Raw genomic sequence first — 19,882 nt, 5'->3', positions numbered from 1 at the left:
TCTGCCCCTGAGATACATGGTACTTCTTCCGTGATATTAGCTACACAGAAGGTGTCAATGTCCTGAATCTGGTCATCTCTGATTGGAAGAGGTAGACGGCTTAGACAGTCCGCCACCTTGTTTCTCACACCCGGAAGGTATTCAACTTCGTAGTTGTATTCTAACAATTTCATTGAAATTCTGGACAAGCGAGGAGAAGCAACCTGAAGACCCTTGGTAGAAAGCACTTTCACCAAAGGCTTATGATCACTTCTAAGGGTGATTTTGTACCCCCAAATGTATTGCCTGAAATAGTTCAAAGCCCAAGCACAGGCTAGTGCTTCTCTCTCAATCACAGAATATTTTTCCTCTGTGGTAGTGATAGAACGAGAAGCAAAAGCAACAGTGACCTCTTTGCCGTTTACATCAATTTGTGACAGGACTGCACCCAAACCCTTGTTACTAGCATCAGTTGTCACTATGCTTTTAAGAGAGGGGTTAAACCCTTGAAGAGGTGGGGCCTCACAAATATCCTCTTTAATCTTCTTGAATGCCTCTTCGCACACAACATTCCACTCAAACTTGTTTTTCTGTTTTATTAGTTCTCTGAGGTGTAAGGTCTTAGATGAGAAATTCTTAACGAATTTTGCATAAAACTCTGATAAACCTAGGAATGCTCTAACTTCTTCCTTATTCTTAGGTGAGGGAGCTTCCCTGATGGCTGACAGTAGTTCTTCTTTTGGTTTAATGCCATTCCCATCAATCTCGTGCCCCAAATATGTGACTTTATTAGTTGCAAACCTGCACTTGCGCAGATCGGCTGTAAGTCCATGATGCTCTAGCAACCCTAGGACTCTGTTTAATTTAGCATCATGTTCACCTCTACTTTTGCCCGTGATCATGATGTCATCTTGGAAAATTAATAGATTTTTCTCCTTCTTGAATATTTCACTCATTAACCTCTGAAACATGGCCGCAGCAGAGGCCAGTCCAAAAGGTACTCTTTTAAACCTAAAACATCCCAGAGGAGTTACAAATGTAGTCAGGCATCTGCTCTTGGGATGCAAAGCCACCTGGTGGTAAGCAGAGCTAAGATCGATAGTTGAAAACCACTTAGCACCATTGGTAAGGGACAGCATCTCATTAATCTTCGGCAAGGGAAATTGATCTACCAATATGTTTTTATTTAGATCGCGAAGATCAATGCATAGCCTGAGCTTGCCGTTAGGTTTCTTCGCGATAACTAAAGGTGAAACCCACTCGGCCGATTCAACTGGCTCAATGATGCCCTCCCTCTGTAATCTCTTCAACTCATTCTCCACCTCACCAATTATAGAGAACGGTATGTTCCTAGACTTGTGTATGCAAGGTATGGCATTTTTCTTAAGCTTGATTTCATGTACAAACCCTTTTAGTTTCCCTATGCTTTCTGTAAACACCATAGGATATCTTTTTTTAAAGAAATTGTTACAATCTTCCTCAGTTTGTAATATGAGAACTGGGTCAGGACTGTTCGGATCAAGTATTATACCTAGTTCCCCTTGGTCCATCCATCCCAACACTGATGGACCGACCTTGGATATATAAAGCTTGCCCATAGCTTGGCGTGATTTAAATATGAACTCCAGTTCCCTGTAACCTAGCATTTCAATTGGTTCGTAATTAAAAGACTTAGGGGAAATATCAGGTTTCTTCAACCTTGTTCCAATGGTTGGAACAAATTTCTCTAACCATACCTTTTCATTTACAATAGTATACGGCGAGCCTGAATCCGCCACAATTGACATGTCAACCCCGCCAATGTTCATGTCACAAATAGGTTTTTTCTTCTTATTAACACTGTCTTCAACATTTAACACAAACAAATTCATGTCATATTCATCTGAGGATGTACAATCTTCTTCTTCCTCATAAATTACAGCTTTTACATTCCTCCCTCCTTTTTCTTTCTTTGGACACATAGCACCAAAATGTCCCACCATACTACAATTTGAACACTTTTGTCTCACTGCTGGACATGACCTGTCATTGGCCAAATGGTATCTACTGCCACATCTGTAGCACCTCCTGTCATCCGAGAGTTTACTCTTACTACTAGAATCACTACGTCGTGCATACCTTGAACCCGGCATACTACTTGACTTTTTAGAACTAATCACTTTTGCTACCATGGACTTATCCTCAGTAGAGGATTTTTCCTCTTGTAAAACAGCTTTGGCACACCTTCCAGTTAATTCTGTACATTTAACTATTTCCACAACCTCTTCCAATGGTAATTCTCCCTTCGCCCACAGTTTCTCTTGAACATGTTTATTTGAGGATCTCATAACAACCTGGTCACGAATCAGTTCGTCATGTAACGCCCCAAACCTGCATGTTAATGCCAAACTCTTCAGCGCAGCAACATAATCCTCCACAGACTCTTCCTGTGTTTGCCTGCGTTGAAAAAATTTGAATCTATTCACTGAAATGGAAATAGTAGGTTTAAAATACATCGTTAAATCTTCCAAAGCAATAGTATAAACATCTCCTGGTCTTGCTCTTTTGTTTATGCGATTATAGATTTTCATAGCCTTTGCCCCCAAACAATGAAGAAGAATCTTTTTTTTCTTTTCAGGAGTCAATTCTTCATCTCCCTCAAATGTGGATAAATAGTTTTCAAAATACTCTCTCCATTCTTCCCATTTTAGGGCGTCATCCCCCGTAGACGGTATGAAATGTAAAGGTGGAGATAGATTCCAAACATTCCCTGAAGCCATGGCCAATACCTAACTTTAAGCGGTAAGTAATTATTTTTCAATTCAACTTTAAGCTGGAGAACACTTATTCTATTAAATGAGGATAGTAGTCCTTCTTTTTCCACTTTTAACTAATTATTACAAACTTATGTGTTCCCTGTTCACATAGTCTATACCAAGAATAACTTTCAATGGTGTGCGTGTCACCGCTGTAAGTAACACGCAATCAGAACATTTCTTGAAAACGGCGAGTTGTTTGCTTAAAAAACGCCTCCTTTCTCTTTTTATTTTCCTCCGTGAAACTGACTGAAACTCCTTTGCCGGATGACAGACACGCATTAAATGGCCGCCCAACGTCGTCCTGCGATGCGTTCCACTGACGTCACTCTGTCGGCTGACAGGAATCTCTCCTCAGGTTACCGTGCCTGCGCAGAGCACAACCGCTGAGGTGAAATATTCCAGAACTTCTCACACGCCGGAGACTCAACTCGCTCTCCCCAATTATCCTCACGTAGCTGTACAACAGTACAAGTGCACTCCTATGCGCAACAGACAACCAACAGCGCAAGGATGCGGGAGAAGGGCCGCTCTTAAAATTCTGACCGAAGGTCACAATTGCGGAATCTTCATGCGGAACATTCAACGCTCGCAGCGCTGGCACCGAAGGCTGGGAAACACTGACTCACCCTATTCAATGGCGTTCAACAAGACCTCCAGACCTTCTTTTCTTCCAGGCGTGTTCCAGGAATGAACACCAAACTGCAAAGCCGTTCGCCGATCCCCGACTCACTTCCACATGCTCAACGTGCATGTATAGAAAAGCTGCATCCTGGAAATTCCGCGGAGTGCGGAAAACAATAAACAGGTGGACACCACTGCGCCAGATGCACCCAACACAAACCGGTCCAATGGCCTCCCGTGGGTTCTTCGTGGTGTCAGGAGCCTCGTCGCCAAGTTGTAAAGACGACTGACACAGAAGGTAAGTGTAAGGTCTTTATTATAATAACCTGACACCAGGGCACATCTGTTCGCTGCCACCATAACCTAGTAACTGACAATCAACTGCCAACCTGCCGGTGGTCAGTTAGACATACTGACGTCACAATGCACCGGCAGGTCGCTCGTGCAGAGACATGGCACGAGAGCAATACATTAGAGGAAAGAACTTTATTAATAAACACAACAGTTACATTTCCGAAAGCTACCTAATGTGCTCATCGCATCCAATTGGGAAGGGCTTTTTCCATAATTACATCAGCTTTAAGTCGGTGAAGCTGAATATGCATAACCGATCCATTCCCAAAGAACACGAGTGCTTTGGAGCCTTTTTTTATTTTTTAATAAAGAAGATGTCAGATTCAAACTTGGCGGCCATGTTGGAACTGGGACAGGGAATAGCCTTCGTTATTACCGCATACGTCAGGACGTTCTCACCGATGTGTGTATATGTGTTTTTTGTTTCTAATTATTTCTACTCCCAAGATCCTCCATTTTGTAAGCCGTTCCGCAGACTTCGTCAGCGCCGCCTGTTGGCCATGATTATGAGTCTCAATGAGAAACATAAATTAAAAGAAGACACTAAGCCTGCTCACCGCCATCTCCTTCTATCAGGTGGATTCGTACGTTTTAAAGCGTCACGTACCTTTTTCATTGTATTGTAATTGGTATATTTTACTTTTTCTTTAACAGGGATTAACAATAACGCTTAAATAAGCGGCTTGTCAACAGAGCGTTCAAAGAGTAGAATTCTAAAACAGAACTAGAGGGATTTTCACCTTGATGACTGAAAAACAGAGCGGCGCCATTGGAGCATGAGGTCTTAAAGTTTAAGCAGAGGGGCTTTTGTAGAATTGACCAACCTATTTGTATTTCATGCTGTAAATGGGCAGGTACTCAGTGGTGCTGGAATACTTTTCAAAGTAGTGATGCTATCATCGATGTTACGTCACTGAGCTAATAGGGATTGTGAAAAATGTAAAAGTACTTAAAAAATAAGTGTGTCCAATAGCTGCCAACTTTGGAGCAGGGGAACTAGGTTTGAATCTCGGCGTTGGTTCAACATCCTGTGATTTTTTAGCAACACGCGTTATCTCCCCTTGCTTACCAAAAATGAATGTGTTCGTGTGTATTGTAACTGGTGCTCATGTAAAGTTTTCCAATACCTTCCGGTCGAGTTCGTGCAGTACAAAACTTCAGATTTTTTTTTCTTAATCCATACCCATTTGTGGATAGAGTCCAGTATGTAGCTACTGCATGCATACATGCCATTAGACCAGATTCAGACGGTAGACGTGATTTTTTTTAAGCCAAAAATTGCACTTCTTAGGGCTGTCTCCTGTCCAGTGCTTTAAATGAGCTGGCACTGAGTACATAAACTTCTGTTTGCCTTGACATTTCCTCCCTTCTTTGCCTAACAGCAGCAAGGACCGTCAACAAGGAGCCAGCCAGGACAGCACATGTATAGCAGGTTTCCTTCCAGTGCCAGGCAGTGGCCCGGAACCGGGTTCCTGCATCCAGCACCATCCGGGACCCAGGAAGCAAGGATCAGATTGCAGTTGGACCCCCCCCATCCATACAGTGTCGCTGAAGACCTAGAACATGTGATGGGCCATTTTCACCCCTTAGCCAGCTTGCCTTCCACTGGACTCTGACACTGTCTTTCACCTGAAACCTTTCCCCACTGTAGAGCTAGGACATTAAGGAAATGATGAGCAGGAGGGTTGAGATGGCCTGTGCGGCCTAACTGGAGCCCAGGTGAGATTGGAGGAAGCCTCTACCCTGGTGGAGACTCTTCTTATGCTCGGGACCCTAGCAGTGCTCACTGTCTCTGCTACTGCGAGTTCTCTGGCCGTGGGGCCCTCTGATCCCAATCCAATTCTACCTACTGCAAAGGTGGATGGAAAAAGTTAAGTTAGACAGACCACTTTCAGCGATGCCATTGCTGCTGCTCAGTGAGCACAATCTATTATTGTCGGGAAGATTTGTTTTTACACTTGTTTTTAGCTAGTAACATTACATCGCTGGAGTTAAGATGAAATAGCAAAAAGATGCCTTTACATTTTTTCTCTTGCCACAGAGGTTCAATGTCAGGCGATACCATCTGACAAATTGCTGCGTATTCTTTAAACATTGAGATTGATGTGTACTTTTAATTCCCTAACTGCAAGTTGAGAGCATTTTTGAAAGTTTGCAAACATAAATACCCGTTAATGGACTGTACATATATTTCAAAATTGGAAATAAGTGAGAAAAAAATTAAGCAGCTCTTTTGTTATTCTGAAGTGGCATGGAAGAATTTAATAGGATGCTTTACTGGGTGATGCGCAAAAGATAACTATTCTCTAGAGCGGGGTGGGGGTGCAGCAAGTGCAGTGGCCTGGGGCCCTATTGAATCCAGATTATTGCTGTATTTCACAGATCAAACCAGGATAAGTGGTTTATTTCCTTCCTTGCTGTCAGGCCCATGACACACTGGGCCTGAGTGCATATTATCCTTGGTGCAGTGCATAGTTTTTGTCTGTAAAACTTAGTCTGTGCAAATTTAGTAGCCATGACAATGGGAAATGTGCTGTCTCTGAATGACCACACAATGCACCACCAGTTACATACCACATCGATTTCCGGTAAATATTTGCCAGTAGGACAGATACCCTATGCACACACATTAGAAAGTACATACAATAGTCATATCATTGGATAAGTACAGAATCACAAAAGGTAAGGTGGCAGAGAGACGAAGGAGTCTTGTGTAGACTGTAATCCTCAGTTCTTTATTTTCATGACAGAAAAACAGCAGCCAGCCGACACGTGTTTCATCGCTCACGCGAATCTTCAGGGCTCGGACGCTACAATATACGGAAAGGAGGTCGCTCTGCCGGTGATACTTTCGACCCGGTGGGGCCCTTGACCAAAGTAAAAATAGCAAAACTGTGAGGAAGGTAACCATCTCGAACTCACCACTGACCCTTGCACCATAGACCTAACTGCCAGCCTGGAAGCTCTGCAATTGTGTCTACTCCCCACAGGTCCAAATCATGTAGCTGGACACACTCTTGACCTTTTATGTACCAACTCCCCAAAGGTCACGATTACACAGACTGATTCAGTCTTCTGGACGGACCATTCTATCATAGAATTCGCAATAAATGGATCTCAGATCCCGGCGACCCGCCCAGACAAGATGAAAAGAAGTAGACCATGGAGTAAAATCACCATGCCAGCTTTTGTCAAATCCTTTTTCCCTCCCTCAATCTCCCAATGCACCAATCCTAGTTTAGCTCCCATGGAATTTGAATCGGCCATCACCACTGCGCTGGATGTTATAGAACCCATGCGCACTTCTAAGCCTCCGAAAAATAATTCTCCCTGGTTTACGCCAGAGCTTAAACAAATAAAATATTTCACTAGGATGGCAGAGCGAAAATGGCGACATACAAAAAGCGCCCAAGACAGGGAACTATATAAAGTTGCTCATAGGCAGTACATGAAGGATATCGCCGAGGCGAAAAAAGTCTATCTAGGCAATAGGATCACTCTAGCAGCAAACTCACAACGAGAATTGTTTAATATTGTCAAGGAGTTCACTACACCCCCAGGCACACAGCAGGCGCCCCCTGATTCCAAGAACTGGGTGGAATCCGTAGCCTCCTACTTCCATGAGAAAATAAATGAAATTCACAAACGGTTTCCCCAACCTACGACAGAGGATGAGGCCACTACCCCTCACACCATAAGGCAAAACTCCCTTGATACCCACTCCACCACGCTAAAACAGTTCTCACTCTTGACTGAAAAAGACGTGAACCAAACTCTGTTGAAAATGAAATCTGGAGCACCGGGAGACCCTGCTTCGCCACAAATTATATGCAAAATCTCCCCAGTTCTGATCCCCACCTTGACCAATATTTTCAATCAATCAATACAGCACTGTGTTGTCCCAATCACTGGAAGGAAGCAATAATCAGGCCCATTTTGAAAAAACCCACGGCTGACCCGGATCAATTTGTAAATTATAGGCACATCTCCCTTTTACCACTCTTTGGGAAAGTCATGGAGACCCTAATTAACAAACAGCTTATTGCCCACCTGGAGTCTAACAAACTCCTTGATCCATCTCAATCCGGTTTCAGGGCATTCCACAGCACCGAAACGGCCCTGTTGGAGATCGTGGACAACATAAGACTGTCCTTGGACTCAAAAAAGTCAGCCATCCTGGTTCTATTGGACCTATCTGCGGCCTTCGACACCATCTTGCATCGCGTTCTGCTAGAGCGTCTTGCCGAGATTGGTGTCGAGGGCAACGCCCTCCAATGGATATCAAGCTACCTTGGAAACAGGCGATCAAGGGTCCAACTAGGCCCCCACACCTCTATCTCCTACAATAATGATAGAGGTGTCCCGCAGGGATCTATTCTGAGCCCGACCCTTTTTAACGTTTATGTTTCCCCCTTGGCAAAGATCATCAGAGAAAATGGTTTTGGGACCATATCCTATGCTGACGACACTCAAATTCTCGTCACCATTAACCATAACTCTGATGACGTAAAAGATAGGTTCAAAAGCTGTATGACTGATATACAAGAATGGATGACCAGAAACTATCTTATGATGAATGCAGGAAAGACCAAAGTCATGCTTTTTGGCAAAGCTGACCAAATCTGGTCATCGGACTGGTGGCCAGACTCCCTTGGTCCCTGCCCTGCCCCTAAGCCATACGTCAGGAACCTGGGAGTAATTCTAGACAACAAGCTTACCATGTCTGAACACATAAAAAAAACAGTAGGAAGCAGTTATGGCCAGATGCGAAGCCTGAGGAAGATCTTTAAATGGATCCCTCTCTCAGCACGCATGCCCCTAGTCCAGGGACTCATTGTTAACAGGATGGACTATGGGAATGCCCTGTTCCTGGCCATCAACCTAACACTACTGAACCGATTGCAGGTCCTCCAAAACACAGCTGCTAGGCTGGTATTAGGTCTACCTCCTCGCACCCCCTCAGCAGCATGCCTTAGATCACTACACTGGCTTCCCGTACAAAAGCGTATAAAGTTCAAGCTTTGCTGCCTGGTCCATAAGGCAGTAAACGGACATGGACCTGCATACCTTGAACAGAAACTCAAAACTCACGTCCCAAGCAGGACGCTACGCTCCTCCAGTAAAGCCTTTCTCTCCGTTCCCAGAGTCCGAACAGTAAGAAACGGAGACAGAGCTTTCAGCAAAACCGCCCCAGAAGCATGGAACTCCCTCCCCATCTCACTGAGAGCAGAGCCAGATCATATGAAATTCCGAAAACAACTAAAAACCTGGCTCTTTTAATCTCTAGTTTACCGAGCCCCCGACCTCCTGAATCTGTTGGGTTTTAAGGATCCTTATCAGCTGCCAGCGCTCTGAGACCTTCGGGTGATTTACGCGCTATACAAGTGAAATAAAATGGAAATGGAAACCTCCGATTAAGTTGCATCGGACAGGACTGGTAAGGAGTATTGTGTAATGACCGTAGGGATGTCAGAATATTGCATAAGTGAACCCACTATCAAATGTCGTGAGTCATGTCCGTCCCATTTCTTATTTGAAAATAGGAGAGTCCCCAAATGGTAGTATGGAAGACGTGATAGAAAGAGATAGACGCGAAGTGCGTGCCGACATCCAGATCTCCCGGGTCACAGTGTTCCTGGTGTCGGGTTTCATAGGTTTTCCATTCACCCAGTTGCACCACCAATCTACGGTTGCTAGGCTGCACACTCATGCGCGTTGATCTTTAGCAGTGCGCCCATCTTTTACTGACACCCAAACCTTTCTTTGCCTCAATATTTGCCAGTAGTTCAACCCCCGGCCCTACCCTAAACCCTCCTCCTCGCCCTGCCCCTAGGGTCATAGCTCTGTTTGGTGAGTGCCTGCACTCTTTTCTCCCCATTTAAAGCACCGTGGACGAGTACTTGCGCTTCTCATTCTCAACACTGCTACAATGCTTTTAATGAAAGAGTACTGCCACTTATCAGTAGCAAAGAGGTACTCCAATGAGTGAGTACCTGCACTTCTATATTTCTATTTAAAGCACTGCTCCTGCCTAAAATTACCTTGCTTTCAACATAAGTTAAGAGAAGGGGAAGAATACATTCTCCAGATAATTTTTTAAATATCTTCCACTTTCCTCTTCTAAAATGTTGGCATGTATACTGGTGGTATTTTTGGAGCACAATGTTGTAAATATATTACTAAAGCATGGTGTGATACCACACTGTCATTTGCAAACAGCACATTCTCCATTGAAATGGCCATTACATTTTCAAAGACCCACAGTTTTACTGATAAAAAAATATTGTGTACGTACAATAATACATGGACGTCAGGTTTCAGCAAATATTCGTCATCTGTGCATCACCAAGTAAAGTGTCTTGATTTGTTTTGATCTTATTAAAATCTTCGTTTCCATCACGTTCAGAATTACAAAAAAAGCCCTTTATTTGTATCTGCTGATATATTTTAAAACATAAATATAGTTCATTTATATTTAAATTTTGTTATGTTAGCAAAAATGAGATCCTGCATCCTTTCCTTTCTCAACAGCAAAATAATCACATAGTTCATTTGACAAAATCCTCTCTCTTTGAAGTTGGGGAAAGAAAAGTGTTGTGTAGTTTCCACCCTACGATAGTAACTGAGGGGCAGATTTACAATCCCCTTGCGCCACTTTTGTGTCACTTTTAACATGGGAAAAGTGGCGCACTGGGCTTGTAAATCTGCCCCTGAGTGCTTGTGGACGGCATAACCATTGGGATGATGCTAGACTGATTCTATGCACCCCCTCAGGATATGTTGTCCTAATGGCAAGCTGGCTCACAGCGCCACTGTGAGTACCCTTAATCCTAGGTGGGGAGCAAATTGTTCTGGCAATCACTGAACATGAGAACCCTGATTTCCCCCACCCCCTAAGGAATCATGGTAACGGATCTATAAGCGTTTTGCTCAGTCACTTGTGCTCTCTTACACTCGGAGAAATATACAAGGAATACACAGTGGGATGTTTTCAATGTTTATTGAATAGTGATTCTTGTATAAATATATGTGGTGCAATGATCAAATGACAGAAGTAAATGAAAGTTATTAGAAGCACTCGGACAGTGAACAGAATATGAAGCTTCACCATCGTGCTTAAACAATGTATATATGCAGGCATATTAAAACAATATAATAATCTGGCGTACTCCTACTATGCGCCCCTAACCTAAGTGTCTAGGGCATGTGTGTTCTGTCAAGAATCCCCGTACTGGATGATCCAACCCGTTTTCTGAAGGGAAAGAAAGTAAGTCCCCGTCTTGGTTACGAGCTGGATACCCTTCACAGAGACATCAGCAAGCTACTGGGCCAAAGCTTCAGCGTGTAGAGACCTCACCAATGACAGCCAAATGCTTCTCTGCCTAACCCCGGAAATGCTTGTTTAATTATAATGGAAAGCATCCTTGTGAGTCCCAAGGCAGGCCAACATTGTTATGGTCTATAGATAGCCATGTCACCCTGTGGATGCAAAATAGAATAACATTTGCACAATGTGTGTCGAGGCCTTGTACATGATTTCCAAGGAGTCGTGATAATGGTTTCGCGAAGTGGAATCTGTAAGCGAAGAGGTTTTAGAGAAATGAATCCAGCATCGTCACAAATGCAAATGTGTGTGAAGGTTGTGTGAAAGGGAAGGCAACTTAAGAAACATGTACATGGTGTAAGATGGCAGCATTTCATTATGGGCCTAACTAAGACACATGACACCCACTCAGACAAAGGGACGACCAGTAAGCTATCTAAAAATAGAAAAGCCATATAAAAACAGTGGCATTTAAAACTTATGATGTAGTAAAAATAGAAAAGCTATGTAAAAGTTATGATATAAAATCCTCTGAAACTATTAAGGCATTCATGCAATTTGAAAGTCAAAGCACACAGAAAGCCATTCGCTTAAAAATATATAAAACATATGAATTTAGTAAAATCAAATATAAAATCATTTTTGGAATTAAAAAATTAGGTAAACATAAGAATTCCCACCAAACAGAATAGCCAATTGTTTGTGTTCGGAGTGGTAGACAAAACAAATCTGGTCCCAGCAACTGCAGACGATGTTCCCAGAAGCAGGTTTATGGAGCAAATGTGTTCTGATCCAGCCCCCACAAGTGCCACTGAGGGAGTGACCACAGCCTGTAGAAGGTCCACAGAGCCAAGATTCATTTCACTAAGAGCTGAAGCATCCCGGGATGGCTAAATTCAGCAGCAATGGGATACCCTGGGGGCAACTATACAAATGGTCCTTTAAGGGGTCCACCAGTACGTCTATGTCCAACGGCTCAACTAATTGCAATCTGAGGCATAAATCCAAGGTACATTCGAAAGTGCACAGCAGACAGGAGAATACAGGTTGCACGTAGTGCATCCAGACAGGCCGAAATGACAAGAACCAATGCTCATTCAGTTCCTGAAGTAGGGGTGCACCAAAGTAAGGCACCATTACAGCACAGCAGCACATGTGGTAGAGTTTGTTTCATTTAGTTTTAAACTGGGACGTCCATTGCGGAGCAGAAAAATTTAAATCACATTCCTGGCAACCAGGAGCAGGACAAACAGAAGACCTCCAAAAATCCTTCAGAATACGTTGTGTATAAAGGATGGAATTACTTCAAAAATTGTCTGGCAGGTACTAACCAATCCTGAATCTATAGACTTAAAAAAAGTCTGCTCTTTCCTTCATATCAGACGTTAAAAATATGATGAAACAGCTCCCCAAAATGCAATGGGAAGTTAGTATGGTGTAGTGCCTGTATCTCCAAAGAGGACTTTGCAACCTAGAGATTAAAAGTCTCTTTAGCAGATGTTAAGGTCACATCTCATTGAAACAGTATAGCTTTCAGTTTGCTCAGAGAATCAAACCGTATGTTTGAAATATTTATTGAATGCCAAAGCATTGCCTCACTAACTGTGCAGGCAGATGGAAACAGAACTTGAGTATAACAAGTAAGCATGTAATTTACAGTCACCAGATAAGCGATGCAGAGTTTAATTCCACACCATCCTTGACTGTTTAGCATCAAACAACTCCCATTAGCATGCAATCTGAAAGCTGGATGAATCACGGCAGGCAGGGAGCCTTTTAAGTAGCAGGACTGGTTTGCCACAGAGGCATTACAAGCCCTGAGCAACAAAAGATCCTTGCAAACCAAGGATACACTTAAAGTGGACTTCAGTTTTCCCTTGATACATGTGGTTGGAGTACCAAGTACACCAGCTGTACTGCAGAGCATTCTGGAAGATCGTTTCCATTTAGAAACAAGAAAAAGACTGTCACCAAACCAAAGGACCAGGAAAAGTAACCCAATTGTAAAGCAAAGATGTCACCAAAGAGAAACCAAATATGACCTTTTCAGCCAAAGATAGAAAACATGCACTTTCAACCTGAAAGGGAGAGGTGGCAGTTGTGGTGGTGGATCCGATGTGTCAGAAGTTAAGTCATCAAAGTTGATGAAATAGCCAGAGGCTGTCCTAACTATCTTTGGCAGCTCAGCAGGTGTTGTAGAACTGGGAGAAGACTCGATCTGTGGTACATTGATGTAGACCTTATTCTTGTTTTGATTCCGAATTGAAATCTGAGTTTCTGTACTAATTGACTGTACAGTAGTTGTAACAGTTATCAAAGATTCCATCTGTACTGTTGCGAGAGTAGCTACCCATGAGCCCACTTGACTTACTGTTGAGAATCGGCCACATAGTGTGGTTTGATCAGAGCAATAGAAAAAAATCTTTTTTCTTTGAGAACCGCAAGGGGTGGAAGGAGTATGGTTCTGGTACCTTCAACAGCCAGGACAGGTACAGACACTCTATAAGATGGCCCAAACTTTTTTTTTGTCCACATTTTTTCTGACCAGATCCCCAATCTTCGGGATCTAGCCAGGCCTAGCTGGGACTACCTTCACTTCTCCAGTGGTAGTGCGTTTTACTTGGACGTTTCTTTGTTATTCCCGGAGTTCCTGTAAAACAGATAACCGTTAATTGATGTCAAATGGTGTTTCCGGCACCACTGTGCTGGGATTGTCGAGGTCTGTGACCCACATCTTTGCCCTAAACAGGATTTCATAGGGACTCTGACCACCCAGGCATTATCTCTGCATGGTATTGAGTGTCCTCTGGACCCCATATAGGTAATGGACACAACTGCGACCTGAGCTTTGTACTGCCGCTTTAAGTTACGGTTTTTCCTCTCCACAACCACATTTCCCTTGGGATGGTATGGAGATGAGAAATACAGGGTCACACCCAACTTCCCATGGCCTCTTTGTAAGCCGTAGAGCTAAATGCTGGACCCTGGCCCGTATGTTGTGTGCCAGCTGCGCAAGTCCCGATAAAGATTTGCAGATCCTTAATAACAGTTCGGGCGTCACCCGATCACTGTGGCCATACCCACAGAAATCGAGAGCAGGAATCCGCTGCTACCATGATATGCTTGTAAGCCCCATCTAATGACAGAGGACTGCAATTTCCAGATACACACAAGCCAGTGGCTTGTTTGAATTCAGTAGAGGTGTCTGGGGTTAACGCGCTATGGTGGAACCCTTCATCTGTTGGCAGATGTCATATTTAAGGATGAGTCCTTGGTCTGTTTGTAAAGACTTGGCAACCAATAGCGCTGCTGCAATAAATAAATTGTATCAGCCATCCCCAAATGAGTGAAAACCTGACCCTTGTGCGAGCTAGTATTAACCCCAATCTGCAAACAGTGTTTGGTATTACTCTATCCCCCACTCCAGGAATGTGAGCATATGGTATTTTCTGTGGATCTAACTTGTAGGAGTACTTGAGTGGAAAGCCTTTATGCAGGTGGGTGCTGTCACGTCCACCGTTGACAGCCACTATGATCTCTCTATCATTGTGCTAGTACGAGTAAGTGCAGCAACCACAGCAGTGCAGACTGTTGCTTTTGCTCCTTCATCAGCAATGGAATTGATGACTCAATGTGTGTATTACATGAGTTTGTGGTAATCAATCTTTCAGTTTTGCCACCTTTTCCCACAGCAACTTGTCCTCTAATGTGCAACCCTTTGAATCTCTGAATCCATTATGGCTCCAGTATTGTACATATTCATTATAGGACTGAGCACAGTAGTACGAATCACACACTATAAGCTTGGTGAATCCATGATCTGTATTTTATACTACCAGAATGAGAGCCTTTAGTTCTGGCATCTGCGCAATGCAGTCACCAAGTTACTGTGTGTAGGTTTTCCCAGGAAGGAATTCTCTATTGTGCATGTGCCCTTTCACAATTAAGCACGTAGCAGAGTGTTGATGCTTAGTCTCCACAGCATCATAACGATTAGATGCATTATTATTTGATTAGGCAGAGGATATTCTTGTTCGTACTGCAGGAAAACTTGCATTTGAAGTGTAGAATCAAATTTTTAGGCTACATCTATTGCGGTGAGTGAGTTAGCCCATTGTATCCATCATGGATGTAAAGCCTTAGTGTTTGGAAAGCTGCTCTGGTGACGGACTCTAAGGTCGTCGGGCTGGTCCTGACAATTTTGCGTTTAGCTTGAGCCAGGGCTCACTGTCTCACCACAGCAGTCTGTACTGTCAGTATTTTTTCAGTAGGTGCAAAACAAATTTTAGCGTTGGTGTATAAATGTGATTTATATGCAATTGGTACTGTCACCTTCATTGAACATGGCCTAAGTGTACCCTGATGTTCCTGCGATGACGCGGATTAACAGGTTTGTTGTGTTCACATGTGTGTGTACATTTTTGGAAGCTATCATGTCAGCTTGTAAGGAACGTAACATACTTGTGTGTTCCTGTGTCCAATGTGTGCTTGAGAAGTCTTGACATATCAAGTTGTAGAATGGTTTAAACCATTCTGGGTAATCTGAAATGTATGTTCTGACAAAATTTAGGATTCCCAATATGGATTGTAGTCTTTTCAATGTTGTGAAGCACACATTTTTCTAAGAAGTGTGTCACAGGTCATTTGCTTTCGCTTGACAGCTCTGTTGAGATCGATAAATATAATAGCAATGTACACCTGATGTAGGCACGCATAGCAGGGGCAGTACCAAAACATGCAATATCAATATATGCTGTAATCTATGTATGCACAATGATGTCAATATCATGAATTGCAATACTGATTTATGCTGTAACCTATGTATGCACAGTGGTGTCAATACCAGTAAATCCAATGGTGTTGTACACAGTAACTTATTCACACATAATGACGTCAATCTCAAATGTTGATGTACGGTGTAACAACTGTATGTAAATAATTAGAAGATCTGTAAATATGATATCGATGACCACCATGTTACACATGCATGAACTCACAAACTTGTATTATTGCTGTCTGATTCATCCAAGATGACCTACCCTTCAACTCGAAGTCAGAGAAAAGTGGTCAGACATGCCCTGTGACCCAAACACAAGTCTACTGATTGACAAGTCACATTGGGATTACACAAATGTGCACCCAGAGAAAACCCTGGACGATCTCACAGATAGGTAGTCACACCACAAAATGGACCGAGGAGATTGGCCCCAATAAAACACTTTTAGCAAAGACACGCAATCCCAAAATACCACAAAGTTAGATGCCACATGTAGTTGGGAACACTCAGCCAATCAGGACGCGACATGTAGCATCTCACAGGGTGATCACGTGATCATCAAACTGGACATCTGGACATGCACACACTGGCCCACACTAGCTTTCCCCGGGGTCAAGAACCAATTGTACCTCCTTATCAGATGGTTGAACTTGTTGTTTATTACTATGATGCTTGTCAAAGAATGTCAAAGTGTTTTATCGTACCCACAAAATGTGTTATATGTGCAGCCAAAACTTCTGTACTTCGAGACGGTCTTCAAACGTACCTCTGTCATTACCCTCCTGGTGGCTGTGTTTAATTAAACCAACTTGTTCCTGTTTTGCCTAACGCCTCATGTCTTTTACATTTATTTAAGGTAAATTAATATTTGAGTAACATTTTGGCAAGCCAGATAGGAGAGTTGGTTTATTGAGCCAAACTGCTCTCAAAGGAAGGACCCCGGCCCGAACGGATTCACATCTGCACAGTGAGATGGGTGAGCAGATACCATAATTGATTAGAAGTTCTGCGGAATCCACGGGGCTGAGGTCTGTCTGGAAACAGCCGTCACAGGGTAAGAGACTACATCTGATCCTTAGTCCAAGTATGTGGCCTGTGACAAGCTAGGACATGTGCATATATAACTTTTGCTTTTCCTCTAATCAGCACGCTAGAGAATGCGAAGGTAGCTACCATTTTTTTCGCGTATAGTTAGAAATTAGCATTTAAAAAACCTTAGATATTCACAGAAGAAAACCACATGTTTCAGGGGCGTTCTAGTTAGTTGGACATTTCACTCGTACAATACCATAGAAATTCCCCAGTTCTAGTTAGTTCAGCTAACTAGAACTTGCGCACCTGCAATGCACTGTTGATGACGTCACATATTGCATCACTCATGACATCACTCATGACATCTCAAATGACATCACTGAAGACAACATCCCATGAATGTGTGTTTTTCTGAAAAATAAATGTTTAATGTATGTATATCTCAAGGTCGATGGAAGAATAAATGGGTATATAAGTGTTTTATCGTACCCACAAAATGTATTCTATGTGCAGCCAAAACTTCTGTACTTCGAGACGGTCTTCAAACGTACCTCTGTCATTACTCTCCTGGTGGCTGTGTTTAATTAAACCAACTTGTTCCTGTTTTGCCTAACGCCTCATGTCTTTTACATTTATTTACGGTAAATTAATATTTGAGTAACATTTTGGCAAGCCAGATAGGAGAGTTGGTATATTGAGCCCTACTGCTCTCAAAGGAAGGACTCCGGCCCGAACGGATTCACATCTGCACAGTGAGATGGGTGAGCAGATACCATAATTGATTAGAAGTTCTGCGGAATCCACGGGGCTGAGGTCTGTCTGGAAACAGCTGTCACAGGGTAAGAGACTACATCTGATCCTTAGTCCCAGTATGTGGCGTGTGACAAGCTAGGACAAGTGCATAGATAACTTTTGCTTTTCCCATATCAGTATGCTAGAGAAGGCGATGGTAGCTACCGTTTTTTCCGCGTATAGTTAGAAATGAGCATTTAAAAAACCTTAGATATTCACAGTAAAAAACACTTGTTTCAGGGACGTTCTAGTTAGTTGGTCATTTCACTCGTACAAAACCATAGAAATTCCCCCGTTGTAGTTAGTTCAGCTAACTAGAACTCGCGCACCCGCAATGCACAGATGATGACGTCACATATTACATCACTCATGACATGGTCAGTGACATCACTCCTGACATCTCAAATGACATCACTGATGACAACATCCAGTGATTGTGTGTTTTCCTGAAAAATAAATGTTTTGTGTTGTATATCTCAAGGTTGATGGAAGAATAAAAGGTTATATAAGTGTCTAAATGGATGATATTTCTTGTAAAATTGATTGTATAACTGACTGATTAAGTGTATCTTAGTGAATACATGGGTTAGTGAGTAATGTTTAAATATGTAAATATCTTTATCTGTTTCTCACTTTCTGTATAAGTGGCTGCATGGGTTGTTGAGTAGGTACATGAGCGTCTATATGGGTTTTTAGTTGTTTTTTGAGTATCGGTATGAGTGTCTGAGTGTCTGTATGGTTCGGTGGGGGGTATTACTTAGTGCATAGATGCATGAATGAATGAGTGATTCACTGTTTGTATATGTTGAAGACAGCATGTGTGCAGGACTGTATGGGTGGATGAGTGTGAGTATGGGTGTGTTAGTGAGTGAATGACTGTTTCAATAGTGCCTTTATGAGTAACTATATATGTTTTAAACTAGTATATGTGAGTATTGGTGTAAGTGAGTATATGTGAGAGTGAGAGATTGGAAGAGTTCCTGTATAAATAAGTATGTGTTTCTTTAAGTGATTGTTGAAGAGAGTAAGTATGTGTACATTTCTATAGAAGTGTGGTGGTGTGTGTGTATATGCAAGTGAATGGATGTTTGATACTGTGTTTGCATGTGTGACTGTGTGAGTAACTCTATGGATGAGTGTCATTGAATAACAGGAAGTATAGGTGTATTAGTACATATGATGAATGAGTACATGTATGAGTGTCTGTATAGGACTGTTGATGAATGAGTGGATGTGTGTGTAGATCTTGGAATTACTAAATAGGTGTTTTGTAACTCGTATTGGTATGTCTATTGTTTTGAAACGGTTTGTTTGTATTTTTGAGTGTGTGTATCAAAGGTTATATTAGGGTGAGAGGAGGTCTGCCACTATCACAAGGATGATGTCATGAGTGATGTAATATGTGATGTCCTCAGCAGTGCATTGTGGGCGCGCGAGTTATAGTTAGCTGAACTAACTATAATGGGGGAATTTCTACTTTTTTGGTACGAGTGAAATGTCCAACTAACTATAACGCCCCTGAAACCTATGGTTTTTTCAGTGAATTTCAAAGGTTTTTTTAAATGCTAATTTCTAACTATAACGTGCCTGAAACCTATGGTTTTTTAAGTGAATTTATAAGGGTTTTTAAATGCTAGTTCTAACTATGCCTACAGGGGTAGGACATGTGAAGAAAGAAGAAAACATGCACAGAAAGAAGCAATAGAAGTCCACAAAGATGAAGAAAAGTGCAGGAAGAAGCAAGATGTGCAGAGAGAACAAACAGAGGAGCAGAAAGAGGCCTTGTTGCAAAATCATCCTGTGCCCACAACTTTTTTCAGGCGGGTACTGGTGGTAACTCACTCTGACTAAGCAGGCCTAGAACCAGTGCTATGCTAAAAGACACTTAGGATACAGTCAAAATACCTACATACACTAGGGAACACTATGCATTGGGGTACCCCTGTGATTAGCATGACCTCCTCTGTAAGGCCCTAGCACATAATAGGTCAGGGGGATAAAACTACCTTTAAGTCAGAGGTGCAGAAAGATCCTTCTTTAACTAGTAGTCGTGTTTGCAGAGTGGTGGAGAAAGGGTGCTGGGTGTCCAACCAACGCTCAGGAACTCCGCTGCGTAGTACTTACAGGAGGTACCAGGAGAGATTATAAGCCCCCAAACTCCCTCAGGACTAAATTTGACTTCATCCCCCATCCCGTAGCCTGCCA

The 19,882-nt window shown here is 42.6% G+C and overlaps 1 long non-coding RNA gene across 2 annotated transcripts in view; it reads left to right on the top strand.

The window, feature by feature from the left end:
• Positions 1-4,204: 4,204 nt before the first annotated feature.
• The window catches only part of LOC144755301 (uncharacterized), a 34,501-nt gene continuing 18,823 nt past the window's right edge, over positions 4,205-19,882 (top strand). The window contains exons 1-2 of one of the 2 annotated variants that reach the window (XR_013594869.1): positions 4,205-4,336; positions 16,710-16,907. This is a non-coding gene — a long non-coding RNA (uncharacterized LOC144755301). The remainder of the gene's footprint in view (positions 4,337-16,709; positions 16,908-19,882) is intronic. The other variant, XR_013594868.1, reaches the window with a different exon arrangement.

This window comes from Lissotriton helveticus, chromosome 5_1 (assembly GCF_964261635.1).
Source record: "Lissotriton helveticus chromosome 5_1, aLisHel1.1, whole genome shotgun sequence".
In the NCBI taxonomy this organism is placed as follows: domain Eukaryota; kingdom Metazoa; phylum Chordata; class Amphibia; order Caudata; family Salamandridae; genus Lissotriton; species Lissotriton helveticus.
The sequence above is the reverse complement of the archived record's forward strand: the minus strand, read 5'-3'. Positions and strand labels throughout refer to the sequence as shown.